Consider the following 18,365-nt stretch of genomic DNA (forward strand, 5'->3'; position numbering starts at 1 on the left):
GGTAAAATAACGTCCGAATAAAGCTATCCGATAAGCTCAGGCAGAGCTTTCGGACTGCGTAAAACTAAACAACTTGAAACGTTGAAGAACGCCGTTAAGACATCTGTTGTTAACTCACCTAAAACACAAACATACAGTCCAATGGCGAAGAATTCACAGCCAACTGAGCAAGTCATAAGCTCGGAAACGCTCAAAAGCGTAGTAAAACGTGTTGTCGAGAAGAGGACCGCAGTCTAGTCGCAACGTCATTGTATTTGGTCTGTTACAAGGGAGCGAGATATATAGAGAAGTTATTGACACAGTTAGCGTGATTTTCCAAAACATTGGACAGAAACCGAAGATTGTTGAAGCGTGCAAAATTGCCAGAAAATCTAAGGACAATTTAGTTACAGCATCATTAATAAATGAGCAATTACGTTATTCGTTTAAGTTATTGCAAAATATTTGATTCCAATAAATAAAATCCGCCTTGTGCCGCGTGCGCTAATTTACTAATTCTGTACTCGCCTGCGTACACTGTACTGTACAGTGTACAGCAGGAGCAGGCCTGCAGGCATCATGCTACATGCGATTTTACAAATAATGTTCGACTTCAATTTAGACTTTCAGTTGTTGTAGTTGTACTGTATACTAATTGTGTCGGTTTATATATTTACCAGGCGGCGCTCAAATTGCATGATCAATAACGCTAATTTGTCCTTATTGGACTTTATTTTTACGGACATAAGTTAATAGTTGCAAATGCCAGATGCTACAAGTTAAGCACTAGCGTTCATTTTAATGTACGTTTATTTTAATATCCGTTCGAATTTTGGCGGACGTTTTAAATTGTTAGTAAATAGAGCATTGAGCGGTCACGTTTATTTTAATGTCCTCTCAAAATTATGGCTACGCCCGTTCACATTATTTCCGGTTGCGGTACGGGTAAAATAACGTCCGAATAAAGCTATCCGATAAACTCAGGCAGAGCTTTCGGACTGTAAAACTGGACAACTTGAAATGTTGAAGAACGCCGTTAAGACATATACTGTTAATTGTTGACTCACCTAAAACACAAACATACAGTTCAATGGCGAAGAATTCACAGCCAAAGCTGAGCAAGTCATAAGCTTGGAAACGCTCAAAAGCGTAGTAAAACGTGTTGTTGAGGAAGAGGACCGCAGTCGCAACGTCATTGTATTTGGTCCGTCACAAGGGAGCGAGATATATAGAGAACTTATTGACACAGTTAGCGAGATTTTTCAAAACATTGGACAGAAACCGAAGATTGTTGAAGCGTGCAGAATTGCCACGAAATCTAAGGACAATTCAGTTACAGCATCATTAATAAGTGAGCTTACGTTATTCGTTTAAGTCTGTCTGTCTGTCTGTCTGTCTGTCTGTCTGTCTGTCTGTCTGTCTGTCTGTCTGTCTGTCTGTCTGTCTGTCTGTCTGTCTGTCTGTCTGTCTGTCTGTCTGTCTGTCTGTCTGTCTGTCTGTCTGTCTGTCTGTCTGTCTGTCTGTCTGTCTGTCTGTCTGTCTGTCTGTCTGTCTGTCTGTCTGTCTGTCTGTCTGTCTGTCTGTCTGTCTGTCTGTCTGTCTGTCTGTCTGTCTGTCTGTCTGTCTGTCTGTCTGTCTGTCTGTCTGTCTGTCTGTCTGTCTGTCTGTCTGTCTGTCTGTCTGTCTGTCTGTCTGTCTGTCTGTCTGTCTGTCTGTCTGTCTGTCTGTCTGTCTGTCTGTCTGTCTGTCTGTCTGTCTGTCTGTCTGTCTGTCTGTCTGTCTGTCTGTCTGTCTGTCTGTCTGTCTGTCTGTCTGTCTGTCTGTCTGTCTGTCTGTCTGTCTGTCTGTCTGTCTGTCTGTCTGTCTGTCTGTCTGTCTGTCTGTCTGTCTGTCTGTCTGTCTGTCTGTCTGTCTGTCTGTCTGTCTGTCTGTCTGTCTGTCTGTCTGTCTGTCTGTCTGTCATTTCCGAGCGGCTTAATTAAGAAAACGGTAAGAGTTACGGCAGTCTCTATATTTACTAGGCGTTTTTAATGCTAAATGTGTTTCACTTTCAGTGTTTATAAACACAAAAGCTGAGGTCCCCAGGTAATGAAACATATTAACATAATATTAATATTATGAATTGGGTCATGCCATGTGAATTTTATATGCTAATCTGCATTCATCACGCTTTTATACTAATAAATTATTCTTATGTAATGAGTAAGCACGAGAATTTACCTATGATACTAATACTAATAATAATAATTAGAACCCATAGATTTATTTTTTCTGGCATTACCATTTAGTTGAGTTTGTAGCGTATATATGACGCTTTGCCCTTGTCAGAGGGTCTATCATTATGAGTTTAGATTGAAATTGGCTAATCTCCTCTGAATTGAATACAAATAACACACCATTTAGTGACAAAATTCGTGCTACCCAGGGTCTGCAGGCCACCTGGCCACCCATGATGGGGTGTCATAATCATGTATTTGTAACTTGTGGTGGATCGAACAAGTAGCTTCAAAACTATTTGGACTGTAATACTAATTTGTAATAGCCCCTAGGCTTATTAAACAACATAACTCATGATGCTAATTTGCTCAAAAGACACTTTTAACACATTTCTCAAGGTAACTTCATGATAGCTATTAGAGCCTCAGACGTGTTACCGAAGCTCTAATGTTCTACAAAAAAATGTATAATCATGTTTTTGGCTAATACTATGACAAAATTAAAAACTACTCTTTTCGTAATTCATTTATTTGCAAAACTTTGATTATCAGAACAGTATTTCAATAATAATAGTAATACTATTTTCCAAAAGTGCGTATCTATCAAAAGTTTATTAACATCTACTTTCAGTTTATAGATTACACTAATCTTAAGTCTATTAATCGAAATCCTTAAATAATTCCCTGTTAAAGGGCGTATCTTTAACTTTCTTCGACTTTGGAGTCGAGTCTGTATCAGTTCTGTACCGCTTGTGCGTTACTCTACCCGAAAACTCTTTCCGTGCAGCTCCTATCTGGAGGACACTCATCAATTGAGTGTCTTCAGTCCGTCGTCGTTGAACAGCGTGGGACACAAGTGCGACAGTGTGCTCCACAGATTGACTATGGCAAGGAATCCTACAAACCAGAGGGGCTTCCCGTATCTTTTCCAGTTCAGCACTTGACATTACGGAGAGGAGGGGAGGGCACGTTACTCGCTCCCACTCATTGTCGTACGTCTGGAAGAATATCTTCATTGGAACCGGACCGTTCTCTTTCTGAATGAAGGGCAAATTAGTTATTTGATCGGTAAATCGTAATACAAGTGTAATAATAATATAACTGAAACAGGGACAGAGTTCGTGGTATATTTGACAGACTAGGTAGACTCAGCAAATTAGTTAACAAATTCTGCATTCTGCTAGTTCAGTAGAATGAACGCACAGTCTTACTTTTCGTTTGTCAGATTTTGATGCAAAAGCATAATATCGGCAGACTTACTAAGTCTGCCGATCACTTAACATGGTCACTTAACATGGTAAAGTATCGTCAAATGGTTTGGAAATCAAACCATTGCATAATTACAATATCACTATAGTTATACATGCTCTATAAACTCACCTCAACTTTCATTCTGACCATCTCAAAATATGTCGTACATTTGAAGACTATCTTCGGGCACTTGAAATGTCGGATTCGTCTAGGTCGCCGAACGCCAGACTCTCTTTCAACGTGCTTGTCCCACTCCTCTGAACGACGAATATTCTTTACGATCCCTATTCCTTTCTCTCGATGGTCTCTGTTGTGATCGCCTGGATAATAAATATGTATATAAAGTTTTTTACAATAGATGTAAAATATTGTTGGTTGGATATTGTGTTAAAGTCAAGTGATTCTAAGAGCACCTGCACATTTATAATTTATAACCGCAAGAATTCGGACGTAAGCACAGAATACCACTACCAGCTGAATATTCACTGCTCTGATAGTAATAGTATCATATTGTTATTTTAAGTGTGCCTAGCTATATTACCCACTTTCCGTATTCATTTTGTTGTTGTTGTTATTCTTACCTAGCATGGCGAGTATCACACTCTCGGGATGAGCCATATAGCCGTTCTGTTGTATTGACTCGAATATGACCTTACGCTCTGCTGGTTCGCAGTGTTCTCTTGTGAACCGTATTTGGTCAAATAGGTGGGCTGGGGCGTCTATTAAGCTGCTCTTCATCTTGATGTTGGCAAACACCTATTGAGATTTAGTCCGATTTAATAGAAATTCTGAGTAACTTTGGTACTTAAGGGAAACATAGGCTGAACATTCTCTGATTTTCATCAATATTGTAAGAGCATTTAAATTTGAATAAACATTAGCAATCAATTCACAAGTGCCAGCACTGTAATCTGATTTTTACCTTGTAATAGACATTTACAATAAAGTTGACCATCCTCTCTAAACACTCCGAAATATGGGAGTTGTAGGTAAGATCCCCCGAAATGTAAAATCGGAGGATTCTGGCCCCAAACGTAATCCACCGAGCAGTGGAGCAGTTTCCTATCGCGTTATACACGAAGTCGTCGTGTAAACCAGTCTCGACAGTGATGCAGTACTTATACATAAGTTTTGCATCATTTGACATCTTACTCAGCGTCTGAAAAAAAAACAGATTGTTATTAATTTTAACGTTGCTAGGTAAGAGCTCTATGATTTTGTCGAACATTATCGCAATGATTGATAAACATGGAACTGCAAAACGGTTCAGTAAGTTATCTTCCCAGCAAATTATAAACGAAGTTACTATCTAACAATAAGATTATCCATTATTAACCATATCAATTTTAAATTATATATCACCTCTTGGGGCAGTCGAGGAAAACCTTTGCCAATCTTTTTAAATACTCTAACTGGTTTCAGCCAAAGTTCGTTGGACATAATGAAGGGCCCCATAGGTCCGTCAAAGTCACCAGGTGCTGTAATGATATATAATAATGATATACACGTTATTTTGAGTGTAAGTGTAAGAATTAACGATGATAATATTAATTGTAAAGTGAAATTTATTGGCGTAGTTATCGAGGAAATCCCTGCAATCGTTATAGTAATAAGGAATGTTTAATACTGTGGAAATTCTAAACTGTTATTTTAAAATACTATAACATATCTTCAAATTTAAAATAAATAACACACCCTTGGTACTTCCTCCATAGTGAAAGTACAATTTTCTCAAGGGGAGTTCCACTTGGTGTAAGAGGCACAGGGCTCTTTGGAGTGTTCGATGTAGCAGAACCTCAAACTCTCGAAAAGCACCTCCCTGAAAATTGTTTATTTTAATATGTTTTAACGAACGAAATGGTTGTCTAATAGTATCCAATGCTCAGCTAAAAGATGAAAAGTTCCTTATCTGAAATGAAAAATAAGTTATTTACTTACCAGATAGCCAGAATTAACACTAGTGTTGTCTCCACCTATACACAATGTTTTGTCCGTGCTTATCCCTCGACTTTCAAAGTAGTTACACAATCCCAGAGCAAGACCTTTACCTGTGGTATGAAGATTAAGTAATCAACAAAGAATCGGCATAAATGTAACATTGTAACTGCAGAACCTATTCCGGAAATCTAATGCAACATTAAAATGGAACGAGACATATATAACGTTAGTCGTTAGACCGTTTATTATGTACCAATGATCAAAATAACATCGCAATGTATAAAAATATATTCATCTAAGTATAATCTTTATCTAGTGCTTACCAGTCGATTGCTCAGGAACAAACATCCCCAAAGGGATCGCACCAGGCTGTTCTACCACAGAGTAGTGGCTCCGTTTCCCCACACTATGTCGTATGTGACCTTTTTCATCTTTTTGGCTCATCCTTATATTCTTATCCTCCTTTCCGTCAAAGAATATTGCTGCAAAATAGCTGTTTTTAATCTAAAGCGTACTAATTCTAATGGTAAAGTTAATGTCGCTGTTTATTTTTTAAATTGGTAATATAAACATGTTCAAAAGTTAAAAAATAACCTGGTGAAAACATTATATTATGTACAAACCTAACGGAGAACGAGTAGACAGAGCTTCAAGCCTCTTTTTCCCATCTCTTCCACGGATGCTTTCGAGTTTTGACCGGGGAACAACATATGGCTGCTGCAGGAGACCACCCTTGTAAAGTTCTTTGCAAAACAATGTTAACGTGCGTGCATTCGACTCCGTGCCGGCAGAATTTCTTTCCAACTCAGCTGCCATACCATCCAGATTGCAGTTCAGATAAGTGGACACCGTGACTCTCGGAGTGCTAGCAGAAGAACTGGAAGAGGCTGGTTGATAATCACGATCCTTTTCATCTCTCGGGTCAATGTTAGTGTGTTGGCTTGCCGAGTCCTCGCTTATATAAGCCTGTCGTTAACATCATAAGTATATTTTGTATTATTATCCGTGATCGGTGATTCAATTAATGGCCGGGCATTTATCTACTATTTAGTGAAAATAAAAGTTGTGTTATGTGATCTCAAATTGTTCATTGCAAACAATCAATTACAGTGTCGGCTCAGAGATTAAAATTAATAATTTGACAGTCAATGGTATTAATATTATTTTAGTTTATAAACTTTTAAAATAAATAAGCTATGTTAAACAAATAATTCTGTATTCGTATTGAAACGTGCTTACTTGCAATGATGCTGATGTAGTAACGTCACTGAGAGCAGGAGTGATATGATCAATCTGCACAGGGGCTTCAACTTCAAGTTTCTTCTTGGTGGGTAGGACAGCAAAAGGTTCATTTAGACTGTCGGTGAACTTGTCCATCGTAGACTTTGCCGTCTTAACTGAGAGACCTCGAAGTTTTGTATTGATGATTTTGATTTTCCTGTAATAGTTTCAAATTACAAACAGCGTAACCAATGTGACAAGAACTATAAAGCATTAACACAAAATATTAAGTAGTATATATTATATATAGAACAAATTATGAATATCAGTCACGATTGGCAATTATCCACATCGCCCGCATCGGACATGATCGCTAAATGCAAACTGGATAAACAGAAACTGAATAGATATCAACAAATCGGAAAAATCACTCAGATATGAAGTTTATGATCGGATAGTATGTATGTATATTGCCAACAAATATGAAGCATAAAAATATGCAACTTACCCAGCAATAGTAGGTGAAATTCTACGAACTTCGGACTTTTCTGTGACATCGTACAAAGAAAGCAGGTCAACAGCAACAGGACGGTAGAAATCAACAATCGAAAGTTTTTTCTTTCTACCAGTGTTGGCTTCTTCGACGAGAAAGAGTAAATGTGATAAAACATGACGTAGCAGAGTTGGACGGCAAGAGGGATTTAAACGATCTGGTTTAACAAAATCTTCAAGTTTCATGGTGGGCTCAAAAGTTTATAAAAGTGGTGTTATTGATGCAGATGGCGTTGTTTTATTTATAGTTATATGATTATTGAATATTGAGGCTAATTGTGGGAATTGAGAAGCATAGATATTGGGCACATCAAACGATTTTTTTGCAGGGCATTTGAACTTCGGTAACAGTAATTTAGAAGTTACCTTGAACAATGTGTTAAAAGTGTCTATTGAGTAAATTAACATCATGAGTTATGTCGTTTAATAAGCTTAAGGGCTATTAAAGTCCAAATTGTTTCGAAGCTAATTGTTCGATCAACCGCAAGTTACATGATTATACCACCCCGTCATGGGTGGGTAGCACTAGCACCAATTTGACACTAAATGGTAATTTCAGAAAAAATAAATCCATGAGTTCTAATTATTATTAATAGTAGGTCAATTCTCGTGCTTACTCATTACATAAGAATAATTTATTAGTATAAAAACCGTGATGAATGCAGATTAGCATATAAAATTCACATGGCATGACCCAATTCATAATATTAATATTATGTTAATATGTTGCATTACCTGGGGACCTCAGCTTTTGTGTTTATAAACAGAATGACAAGTTGAACGCCGCCTAGTAAATATATAGACCACCGTAACTCTTACCGTTTTCTTGATTAAGCCGCTTGGAAATTACAGACAGACAGACAGACAGACAGACAGACAGACAGACAGACAGACAGACAGACAGACAGACAGACAGACAGACAGACAGACAGACAGACAGACAGACAGACAGACAGACAGACAGACAGACAGACAGACAGACAGACAGACAGACAGACAGACAGACAGACAGACAGACAGACAGACAGACAGACAGACAGACAGACAGACAGACAGACAGACAGACAGACAGACAGACAGACAGACAGACAGACAGACAGACAGACAGACAGACAGACAGACAGACAGACAGACAGACAGACAGACAGACAGACAGACAGACAGACAGACAGACAGACAGACAGACAGACAGACAGACAGACAGACAGACAGACAGACAGACAGACAGACAGACAGACAGACAGACAGACAGACAGACAGACAGACAGACAGACAGACAGACAGACAGACAGACAGATAGACAGATAGATAGACAGATAGATAGACAGACAGACAGACAGACAGACAGACAGACAGACAGACAGACAGACAGATAGACAGATAGACAGACAGATAGACAGACAGACAGACAGACAGACAGACAGACAGACAGACAGACAGACAGACAGACAGACAGACAGACAGACAGACAGACAGACAGACAGACAGACAGACAGACAGACAGACAGACAGACAGACAGACAGACAGACAGACAGACAGACAGACAGACAGACAGACAGACAGACAGACAGACAGACAGACAGACAGACAGACAGACAGACAGATAGACAGATAGATAGACAGATAGATAGACAGATAGATAGACAGATAGACAGATAGACAGACAGATAGACAGATAGACAGACAGATAGACAGATAGACAGACAGGCCTGTTCCTGCTGCAGTACAGTGTACGCAGGCGAGTACAGATTTCCTAGCAATTCTGCACGCTTCAACGATCTTCGGTTTCTGTCCAATGTTTTGAAAAATCTCGCTAACTGTGTCAATAAGTTTTCTATATATCTCGCTCCCTTGTGACGGACCAAATACAACGACGTTGCGACTGCGGTCCTCTTCCTCAACAACACGTTTTACTACGCTTTTGAGCGTTTCTGAGATTATGACTTGCTCAGCTTTGGCTGTGAATTCTTCGCCATTGAACTGTATGTTTGTGTTTTAGGTGAGTCAACAATTAACAGTATATGTCTTAACGGCGTTCTTCAACATTTCAAGTTGTCCAGTTTTACAGTCCGAAAGCTCTGCCTGAGTTTATCGGATAGCTTTATTCGGACGTTATTTTACCCGTACCGCAACCGGAAATAATGTGAACGGGCGTAGCCATAATTTTGAGAGGACATTAAAATAAACGTGACCGCTCAATGCTTTATTTACTAACAATTTAAAACGTCCGCCAAAATTCGAACGGATATTAAAATAAACGGACATTAAAATGAACGCTAGTGCTTAACTTGTAGCATCTGGCATTTGCAACTATTAACTTATGTCCGTAAAAATAAAGTCCAATAAGGACAAATTAACGTTATTGATCATGCAATTTGAGCGCCGCCTGGTAAATATATAAACCGACACAATTAGTATACAGTATTTGACCAAAACCCATAATCATGGGTAGAGTGTACCGCTGCCAGTGTCTCTCTTTTCCAAACAAAAGGAAATGATATTAATTTGAGGAACAGTCCGCTAATGCAAATTGATACCGAGAATGAAATCGGTCGCTCGCTTTTTCAAATCAATAAGCTTTATTACAATTCGTAAGCCGTGATCGAATGGAAAAAGCGAGCGACCGATTTCATTCTCGGTATCAATTTGCATTAGCGGACTGTTCCTCAAATTAATATCATTTCCTTTTGTTTGGAAAAGAGAGACACTGGCAGCGGTACACTCTACCCATGATTATGGGTTTTGGTCAAATATCATCTCTTTTTGATTATAATGTCAGGATAATTTACACAGCTAGTCGAAACTTCATTAACAAGGAGGTAATTTCGACGATTTCGAAATTCTGCCTTTGAAAACGTTTCCTTGTGTTTAGTTAGGTATTTCTGTCGATAACCGACTGAATATGGCACTTTTTACTCATTCAAGTTGGCATTAAATTCATATATAATGCCATTTAAATATCGTGGAAAGCAGAATATATTCGAAATCACGAATGAGCAAATTTCTCACCTTTCGCACGTGCAAACTTTGAGCGGACGTCGCGTGCGCATACAATATTGAATCACCGTAAATTTTTGCATAGTGGTATTTAATATATAGTTTGATAAGCATGCAAAGTTTCAGAAGATTTCAAAAAGAACTTGGATCACAGCGGGACTCCAAAGTTGATAAAAATCGTGAAAATCAAAATTTTTAGCGATTTTAGCGATTTTAAATGAATTTGGGCGTGTCCCCACGTGTGCAACTTTTCGATTTTTAACTTTAAAACTAGCCTATAACACAATTTACACCTTTAAGAAGCAAAATTGAGCTCCACAACCCAAGGGATGGCCCAACACCAGAGAATACTAATTCACAACTTTTGTGTTTTTATAAAATTATTCTTCAAAAAAGCACTAACTTCAATAGCAAATATCTTTATGAAGGAGCAAGGTAGGAAACTATTCCGGTAGATTTTCGGAATGCTTGAACAATTATCTAAGATGAAAATGTCCTCAGATTTTGAATTAAATTACTTCTTAATAGTGTAAAATCGATTTAAAAAGTTGTTACTTTGTCAAAAGTCAAGTTTTAAAAACACTTAACTTGATGACGTCATCAAGTGATGATGATGACGTTAAATTATTTTTCAATACAATGTAAACTAAAGCTTAAACAATTATCTTTAAAACATGTGGTTCGAAATGACTGTATCGTTTATACTTTTGAATCTACGGACACTTAAATGTAGGCTACAATTGACTGCAAAAAGCGTCTATACATACGTACATATATATCTTCACGACAATCTGTTGTAAAACAGGGGTTCCAGAAAACCCACTTCCCGATACTCCTGAAACATGACATTTTTTTTACAGTCGATTTGGACAAGGTCTAGACGCCCTGCAAAGTTTCAGATCTCTAACTCAATTTTAACATGGTTTTTAAGGCACCTGAATATGGCGATTTTGGGTTTTTTACCTAATTTCGTATAACATGCTGGCGCGTATTTTGCGCAAATTTCTTAAAAACCTCCATACAACTATTTCTTATTCCTGTCATCTTCAACATTGAATTAGAATGTTTTGAACTTAAATGTACCTGCTGAACTACTTTCGATGAGTCTTAATGCCTGGAAAACAATAAAGGGGATATAATCGTATAGGGGGTAAATAGTGTTGTGAATATAAGGGCGACGGTAATGCTTGCCAGCATTGTGACAACTACAACAACTGAAAGTCTAAATTGAAGTCGAACATTATTTGTAAAATCGCATGTAGCATGATGCCTGCAGGCCTGCTCCTGCTGTACACTGTACAGTACAGTGTACGCAGGCGAGTACAGAATTAGTAAATTAGCGCACGCGGCACAAGGCGGATTTTATTTATTGGAATCAAATATTTTGCAATAACTTAAACGAATAACGTAATTGCTCATTTATTAATGACGCTGTAACTAAATTGTCCTTAGATTTTCTGGCAATTTTGCACGCTTCAACAATCTTCGGTTTCTGTCCAATGTTTTGGAAAATCACGCTAACTGTGTCAATAACTTCTCTATATATCTCGCTCCCTTGTAACAGACCAAATACAATGACGTTGCGACTAGACTGCGGTCCTCTTCTTCGACAACACGTTTTACTACGCTTTTGAGCGTTTCCGAGCTTATGACTTGCTCAGTTGGCTGTGAATTCTTCGCCATTGGACTGTATGTTTGTGTTTTAGGTGAGTTAACAACAGATGTCTTAACGGCGTTCTTCAACGTTTCAAGTTGTTTAGTTTTACGCAGTCCGAAAGCTCTGCCTGAGCTTATCGGATAGCTTTATTCGGACGTTATTTTACCCGTACTGCAACCGGAAATAATGTGAACGGGAATAGTTTTGAGCGGACATTAAAATAAACGCGACCGCTCAATGGTCTATTTAATTACAATTTAAAACGTCCGCCAATATTCGAACGGATATTAAAATTAAAATGAACGGACATTAAAATGAACGCATTTGGCATTTGCAGCAACTATTAACTTATGTCCGTAAAAATAAAGTCCAATAAGGACAAATTAGCGTTGCCGTTATTAATTATTGATCATATTAGTTGTAGTTGTACAACTACAAATAATATTTTGGTATTCCCCTGCATGTGTCATGGTTCCAACAGGAAAATATTTCAATCTGCAATCCGAGTAGAATGTAAATATATTGCGATCTCTGATATATAGTTATACTGAAACATAGCCTGAGCTGCAACCGTTCACCACTACAATTAGTGCATACCTCAATACACATTACGGCCGGATCAGGATAATGCGATCCTGAGGGCTATAATTATTAAAAGGTGTTCTCACGAGATCTCCGACACATGAATTCTATCGATTCACCATTGAGTATGAATCAGCAATTAAACTACTGAGCTTACATATGCAGAATGATGGATGAGCACATATAATTGCCTGCTTCATAGTTTGTTCACCCAATCTATTCACCCAATGTTATTGTTAGTATCAAAGCTGTGTTAGGACCATTTTCAAAAATATTTCGCCATCTATACTGTCACAATGTAAGTTTTACAATGGTACAACCTCCATAAAAATCTAAAAAAATCGGATAAAACCAACCACACTACTATTAACAAATACAGTTTAATTCATTTTAAAATTTAACCTTATCTTTTAAATTTTTTGTGTGGCTTATTATTTTATTTCAAAATCGCTCATTAATTTTTGACAACATGGTAATTTGTATTTATCATTATTTTGTCATCTTCCTTAAAAACCAGCGGGGTTTATTTTGGAACTCAGCTGAAATTCTTTAGCAATATTATAATATTATAGCAATTTTAACATAGTAAATAAAATAAGCCACGCTGCAAGCTCAAAAATTAAAAGTAAAGTTTGGTTTTTTAAATTCAGTTGTATTTATTAAGTACAGGATTGTTGTTTATTTGCTTGATTTTATTTCTGAAACATTGTGAAAATATTTTCAAATGACTTATGAATACAACTAAATTCATATTTATGAATTTTAACTTCACATTTAATTCTTGCGCGCGGCTCCCCAATTAATTTTAAATTTTGAATCACTTATGAATCGAGCGCCAACCTTCACGCCATATATATTAGATTGTTTGCTGCATTTATTGTCTGTCACCCTCCTAATGTAATTGACCAGCGGGGTTTGTTTTGTTTAGTTCAGACTCACTCAGAATTTTTCTTGAAATTGTTGTTTTCTTGCTAGTACGTAGCATTAGCAGTTACCTTACAAGTTTTAATTTCTTGTTTAGTTTTGCAATGTCAGCCAAGGCCAAGGATTATTTCTATCGAATTTTATGTAAAGAACCGTCGTTTACAGTGTGATCCACCACTAAAGTCACGCATTGGCTCTTCTAAATAAAGGTATTTTTGTTTGATCATGGATTTGATTTGAATATTTAAATTAACTTACAGCTTTATTGATGGGAACCCTTTTGGGAAGTACATTAAAGCAAAATCTCACTGTGATTGTTAATCCAATCTAATCCACATATTATTACTTGTGCAACTGTTAATACCATTATGATTCATCTTGGACCACTTTATTTTCGAAGGAAACCCACAACTATTGTAAAAAGGGGCTTAAATTACTCCTTGGGTAAGAGGCTTTTCTTTTCAAATTTTCGTTCAGGTTAGAAGAATTTACATATATGCTGAGGAGTGTTACGAGGGAGATGAGCATTCACAGCTTGATAAAGGTATTACTTAACAACTGCCTGCTTGTGATTATTTAAAAAAATTATCTGTGAATATATTTTGATTTTAGATTCCAGAAATTCGTATTTAACTTTAACTGTCTTGGTCAACAAAATTCCTTTAGGGACAAGGAGCTCTAGACACAAAGTGACATATGTCAGGCAAGAGTGTCAACAGCAGAAAAAAGGTGGAATATTCTGATTAAAAGATGAAATCAATTAAGGTTTGTCATTCAGATAATTATGTTAGAGAATATAATATGGTTAGAACATATGGTTAGAACTATCGGGGAAGCCAAGGGGTATTATAGGGAATGCCTTAATTGATTTTGGCAATCCCCCATGATAAAGTTCCCCATAATACCCAAAAAATACACCTCCTTCTTTGACTGGTAATGCAAAGAGTTTTCTGCTAGTTTCGTCGGTTCCAAAAGATCTATCCAATATTGCTGGTATAAAGGATTCTTGAATTTTGTATTCTAGTCTTTTAAGGTGTTGACTGATGCCAGGTGTTGTTCGGCATACATAATTCCATCTTTAAGATAACCCATAGTTGAATGCAGAATAAGCTGCCTGAGGTTCCCTTTTAGCAATATCTGCTAGATCTTCAATGTCGTTATTCCATTCATCGACTTTTCTCTCCACAAATGATTTTGTCCCCTCCTCAGCTCAGTTCCAATGAATGATCCAAGATATCTGTGCCCAACCTCAAATACCTGTATATTTGGGAACATTTTTTCAGCTTTCTCTTTGCAATGTGGTTTTAACAATGAGCCATGCCTTGGCTGCCTTGGGATAATAGCCCAACATTGGCCCAGTTTCATTGAGTTTTTCCCACCATCTGAGAACATCATCCAATTTTTAGAATCCTTTAGAATGTTGAGTTGTGAGCTGCACCTATTTGCGCTCTCGTGATTAGCAATTACAGCACTCTACAATACAGTATATCTCTGCTTGTGAAGAAGCTAAATGCTCAACTTGGACATTTAAATTTTCAAAATGATCATATTAAGGGGGCAGGGGGTTCTTTATGAAATTATTCTCGAAATTGATTTTATAGTTGTTTCTAATAGAGGGGAGTGATATCTACTAGTATTTTTTTGTCCCATGGAAAAAATTTGTTCCTAGCCGAAATTATCGCCGGCCAAAGGTCAGCGCGCACCCTGAAAATCGAGTCTAAAAATCTATCTTTTTTTATCTGTGCTCTGCGTTATGCATCACATGAATCAGTTTTTAATCTATTAACTTATTACACATTTGTGCTATGCTTTAGGATCACTTGACTATTTAAAAAAATTGTTTGTTCAGGCCATGACCTTATAGTCAGCCAATTGGCCATTGCTGAAATTGAATGTAATTTATTCATTCATTATTATAATACAAAAAAAATCTATCTTCTCCTACATTTTTTGAGCAATCACCCTGAAACTTTCAGGGTATGTTCTAAGGACCATTTAGAAACTTCTGGTCTATCAGAATTTTAAGATAGGCCTTATAAAAGTTTTTATTCGATTTTGAAAATCTTGGACCTGGAAAAATCGTCAAAAAACGAGGTCCAAGATTTTCAAAATCGAATAAAAACTTTTCTAAGGCCTATCTTAACATTCTGATAGACCAGAAGTTTTTGAATGGTCCTTAGAACATACCCTGAAAGTTTCAGGGTGATTGCTCGAAAAATGTAGGAGAAGATGGATTTTTAAACGCGATTTTCAGGGCGCGTGATTGAAAATCGCTCGCGCAATACAATTACACATGAGCGCTGACCTTTGACCGGCGTTAATTTCGGCTAGGAACAACATTTTTCCATGGGACCAAAAACAACTAATAGATATCACTCCCCTCTATCAAAAACAACTATAAAATCAATTTCGAGAGAAATTTCATAAAGACCCCCTGCCCCCCTTAAGTTGGGTAGAGCGTAATGTCAAAGTATTCCAGTAGACTACGGTCTACGAACCATCGACTTGTAAAGCATGAGCTGAAGCATTATAACTGGTGATCTGGTTTGAAAGACAATGAAAACCCAGGCAGTTTTTTGTCGAGCCTTGTTTGCTATGGTGGGCCGTGGGGTTGCCAAGATTGATCGTTGGAGACGAGAACCCCGAGGTCTCTTAGTTGGCCTACAGGTGCGAGTGACTTGTCTTTGGCTACCGAGTACTGGTACAATTCACTAACAAAAGGAAGTTTGACGAGAGCACTGCGTCGAGATTGTGTCTGTGACACATATACTCAAACTTGTCTTTGTGTAGTGCCACATTTTTCGTTCAGACCATTTTATGACACTGTTCAAGTTGTTTTGTAAGACAGATATGTCTTGTTCACAGGTTATCGAGATCGAAACACCAGTGTCTTATAATGGATTCAGTTATGCAATGTTCGATAGTTGAGCATTTAGCTCCTTTGGAAGCCGAGATATCTTGTATAAAGTGCAGTGCTGTAATTGCTAATCGCGAGAGCGCAAATAGGTGCGGCCACATAATTCAACAACCTAATGTCTCAGGACTTTGAAATTATGCCTCATTCTCTATATATAGTGTATAACGCCATAGAATAGCATCTGTAAACAGTAAAAATACATACTAGGCACAGGTGGTATTTTAGTAATTTTGGAGTATTTTGGGGAATGCCTTAGTGGATTTTGGAAATCCCCCATAATATAGTACCCCTAAATACCCTTTGGCTTCCCCCGCCCTATATATACTTTCCGGTTTAAAAAATTTACTACAAGAGAAAAGGTGTCAGCAAAGAACCAGACTTTCATATCAATTTGTCATTCTTCGAAGTTCCATACAGACACATGAATAAATTACATGTATAAAATATGTATTCATCTTTATTTATTCAATAACGTGCAGTTAAATACTTTAATGATTTACTTTTACTCATTGCGGTCTGTTTGTTTACTTACTCCTACCCTTTTTAACTACGGCAGTGAAATCCCGGGTTACACTAGTATCTTAATAAATTGCCTTACCTTATTATAAAAGTATAAATTTGTAACCCGAATTCTCTTCCTCAGCGTTCACAAATTTGGTCAATTTGACACGAACCGCTGTGTCGACAAGATAAATTCGCACAGCAAGGACAGCGAGACACCTGGTTTGTTAATATTACTTAAATTTGCTTCCTCTTGCCCTTCATATTTAATTGGTCGCTGGGTCAACCTCAATATCCACCTTTGTACTTTATGAATATTAAACAATCAAGAATGGAAAAAAAAGAGATAAACCATAATTAATCCACCTTTTTATCCAGGCTACGAAGTTCTAAAGAGTAGCAGCCGAGAAACATGATTTTCCCCTAACGAGTGGTCGCAGCCGACAGCTGGAATTATGATACTAAGATTGCTGAAGGACTTATTTGAAAACAAAAAACGAGTTACATATTGGATATTTTGATATCAGTAAATTTTCAAGGGCATATGATAAGACTGGCGATATCTGCAGAACGTATAATATTTAAAGTTTGTGACAATTTTAGATTCGAAACTCTGTGTAATACTTCTTTATATATAAGGTTCACTTTGAAATATAAAAGCGTTTATCGTGTAAGCATTTCGAAATATCAAACTACTAAAAATCATTAAATTAAAATCAACTTCTTAACGAGCAAGACTATCGTATTATTATCATCGGATTGGTTTTTATACAATAAAAAATCCTGTCATATTACAGAAACTGAAAGCCTAGTTGGTGGTCGTATTGTTATCATCGGATTGGTTGAAATGCCCTCAAATTATTTCATACAATTTGATTGTTATTTTAATCAATGAAGAAAAGTGAGTTTTCAGAAACTAGAATGTACTACAAAATACGTAGTTTAAAACCTGAATTTAGGCTGTCTGGTATTATTAGGGCTGATAGCTCAATTGGTAAAGCACCATGCATGTAACTCGGAGGTTCACTAGGTTGGCGGACCATACCGGGCACTGCCGGCCTATGATTTTCCGGATTGCTACAAGTGGAAATTAGTCAATTCAAATATCTGCTTGCAGATACAATCACAGCCCAACCAACGACTTCAGTCTTCATCAGACCGGCCCAACTAACTATACCATCAGACCGATTCACCTACATGTGCATACGCCATCTGGGAGCCGTCAGTTTAGCTTGACTCTTGGGTTGAAAACATCGTTACAGTACTTCGTGAGTAGTACAGTACTTCACAACGATAATCCGCCTCCCCAACAAAATATCGTATGTCTGATGTCATAATATTACAGAAACTTAATATAAAGCATAGTGCGGTGCTCGTTGGAATGTCGTATTATTATCATTGGTTACGTTTGGTTGATATGCCCTCAAAGAATTTTAATTGTGTATTAAGCCAGAGGTTATGAACAAATGGAAAGTGGCTTGTATATGATTTACAATCGGAAGTATTCATGCTGTCCGGTTTTTGTAATCGAGTTACCATTTGAACGGCGACTGGCCCACAAGCCAGATTGAGTCAGTAGTCATGTCTGGGCTGACTTGGTAAGGAGCCATGTTGTGTACTAACATGTCC

At 37.4% G+C, this 18,365-nt stretch overlaps 1 long non-coding RNA gene across 1 annotated transcript; it reads left to right on the forward strand.

Annotated features, from left to right (window-relative positions):
- The first annotated feature begins 13,230 nt into the window (after positions 1–13,230).
- LOC134812995 (uncharacterized) lies at positions 13,231–17,251 on the forward strand. The gene is made up of 5 exons (XR_010159986.1): positions 13,231–13,527; positions 13,796–13,862; positions 13,985–14,083; positions 16,879–16,958; positions 17,115–17,251. It is a non-coding gene; the product is annotated as an uncharacterized LOC134812995 (long non-coding RNA).
- The last annotated feature ends 1,114 nt before the right edge of the window (positions 17,252–18,365 follow it).

This window comes from Bolinopsis microptera, chromosome 3 (genome assembly GCF_026151205.1).
Source record: "Bolinopsis microptera isolate Bmic1 chromosome 3, MBARI_Bmic_1.0, whole genome shotgun sequence".
NCBI classification, from domain to species: domain Eukaryota; kingdom Metazoa; phylum Ctenophora; class Tentaculata; order Lobata; family Bolinopsidae; genus Bolinopsis; species Bolinopsis microptera.